Here is a 2,877-nt window from a genome sequence, read left to right on the forward strand (position 1 = left end):
AAAAGATATTGTCTCTTCCTTTAAGAGGTTTATGACACAGTAAATAAAACAAAATATAAGCATATTATCATAGTTCAGTGTGATAAGAGCTAAGACAGAGGTATGGACAAAGGTTTTACAAGGGTTTCTTTTCCATTGTATACATTTAATTATTTTTTATAGCACAAGAATTTGCTTCTGTTTTCTTCAGGACATGAAACAATACTTTTCTGTTTTTTACAAGTCCTTCTTAGTCTTCATGGTAAGCAGATGAGAGGGCCAATGTCAAATTTTCCTTCCCGGTAATGATGTTGAGGAGATAGCACTTATTAACTTGCTTTGAACTACAGCAAAAAATAAGAGTTTTTTTTAAAAGCATTGCTTGTTTTGATCTAGGACCTTGCACTTCAATCTGTCCCTAATTTGAAGATGATTCTAAAAGGAAATTTCTGATATACTGAGTTAACAATATTTGCATAGAAACCCGGAACTCTCAACTGACGGGGATATCTTTACTCAACTGCGGCTCACACTTGAATTCTTTCCTGCATGAAGCCAAGGACCCACATTTGGCAGGGCATGTCCCAGGGGCTCAAATGAAGCCTGGGACACAGCCCTTCTCATGCCCCACATCTGTTTTCCTGCATCATTAGAAGTAAAACTCAAGAAAGTATGAGGCACCCCCTTAGACCACCATCCCCCATGTTTTTAACTCACAACTTAGTCCACACTAAGCCTCCATCAACTCATCAATTACAGTGAAATTGTTCCCACCCCTACTGGAGCCTGCTCTTGGTGCGCTATATTCTCTGTCCTTCTACCTGTCTCTTTAGACTGGGGGACAGCAGTTAACCTATGACCTCGATGCTCCCATGTATCTAGGAAGACTTGTTGATTTCAGTTTGTTCAGCTTTTTTATTGTTGTGTGATGGGAATCCTGACTGGCTAGCTTTTTAAATGTCAAACCAAAAATTATTTGCCTTTACATTCATAAGTGATATAAGCTTTTATTTTCATGTATACTATTTTAGTGGTATTTTGGAATTAAATATTTCCAAGACTCAAATAATGAGCTGAATAATGCACCTTATTCTTTGTGTTGTATGGGAGTTTGGCTAACACTGAAATTATTGTTATTGAATGTAAAAATCACAGTTGAAATGGCCAAGCTATGAGCTATCTTAAAAGAATTCTCACTGACTAAATTTCTTTAATAGTTATTATGACTTTCTGTTTTGTATTTTGCCCTTGAATCAGTTGTGGTAATTTATATTTTAAGGAATTTGTTTATCCAACTTTTAAGTTATTTACATAAAATTGGTCATTAATAACTTAGTATTTAATATTTGTAGGATTTTAACAGCAAATAGACATTTTGATAGATTCTCATTTCTGACAGGATATCTGCTTTCTCTTCTACTTATTTTTGCTCACAATTTTACCAGTTCAGGTGTTTTTATTCCTTTGAGTAGATCTAAATTTATCCCTGCTATCATTTCTCTTCTGCTTGAGGAACTTTCTTTAGCATTTTTTCTCTCTTTCTTTCTTTCTTTCTTTCTTTCTTTCTTTCTTTCTTTCTTTCTTTCTTTCTTTCTTTCTTTCTTTCTTTCTTTTTCTTTCTTTTTTTGCATTCTCTGTACTTTTCAATAACATTCCGTAATTAGGCTGAAAAATCTATGGCATAATTACGGTACTTACAAAGAATAAACTGCTTGAAGCATGCTTGCTATCTGGCTGTATAATTGTTAATGTGAGGATAAACCTCTCACCTGGTAAGGCAGGGTTTAGACCCTTACCCTCTGTCATGTGTTCTTCATGTATAACAATCCTGACCTGGTCATCAGTTAGAAGCACTGGTTAGAACATGAGTGGTAAACAGCTTCTGATGCTACGCTCAAGGTCTGCCCATATCCGCACAGCTCCATCCTGAAGACGGGGAAAACAGATAAAACCATACTGTCCAAGCTTCCCACAGAAAGGATGGGGAAAGTAAGGCTCTGGAGACACGAGGGGCACACCGAGCGTGGCACAGTAACCTCCCAGGAAGCAGAGGAATTAAAACACTGCTAACCCTGTTCCTGTTCCAGGACACATAACACTGACCATGGCTGAAAAGTATAATTTGGTTTTATTTTGGTTTTGTTTTCAACCCATACATCTTACATAGACCTATCATCAAAGAAAAAATATTCCATTTTCTTCTGAGCCCCTCATAACTTAGAAGACATTTTATGTGGGAGGGTATATCTCAAGTGGTACAGCACATTCTTAGCATGCATGAGGTCCTGGGTTCAATCCCCAGCACCTCCTCCAAGTATAAATAAATTTTAAAAATCTAATTACTGCCCCCTCATAAAACTAAAAAAAAAGACATTTTATAATCATCTGCATTCAGAAACTAGAACTTCACTGTAACACTAGTATAACTAAGGGATAAGAAAAAATTTTAAATGCTTCACATTACAATGTATCCTGGATGGGATCCTGGGACAGAAAATGGACGTTAGGTAAAACTAAAGAAATGTGAACACATTTAGTTAATGAAAAATGTGTCAAGATTGGCTCATTAATTCTGACTAATGCCCCACACTAATGTCCGATGTGAACAACAGGGAACTGAACATGAGGTGCGTGAGAACTCTCTGTGCTACCTTCACAGCCTTTCTGTAAATCTAAGACTGTTTGCAAATTAAAAATTTATTCTTTCTAAGTACTGCACATACTTTTTAATCTAACACTAATTCTTGTATTAGTGCTGGGATATAATAAAATTTTTGAATCACAAGTACTAAATATACTAATAAATGTCTATTTCCTAGAGTAGTGTTTCTTCAGCCATGTCATGTGAAACCATCCTGCCCCAGATGTGACTGTCTCTTGGGAAACGGGAACCTAGCC

This window comes from Camelus dromedarius, chromosome 18 (genome assembly GCF_036321535.1).
Source record: "Camelus dromedarius isolate mCamDro1 chromosome 18, mCamDro1.pat, whole genome shotgun sequence".
Lineage (NCBI taxonomy): Eukaryota > Metazoa > Chordata > Mammalia > Artiodactyla > Camelidae > Camelus > Camelus dromedarius.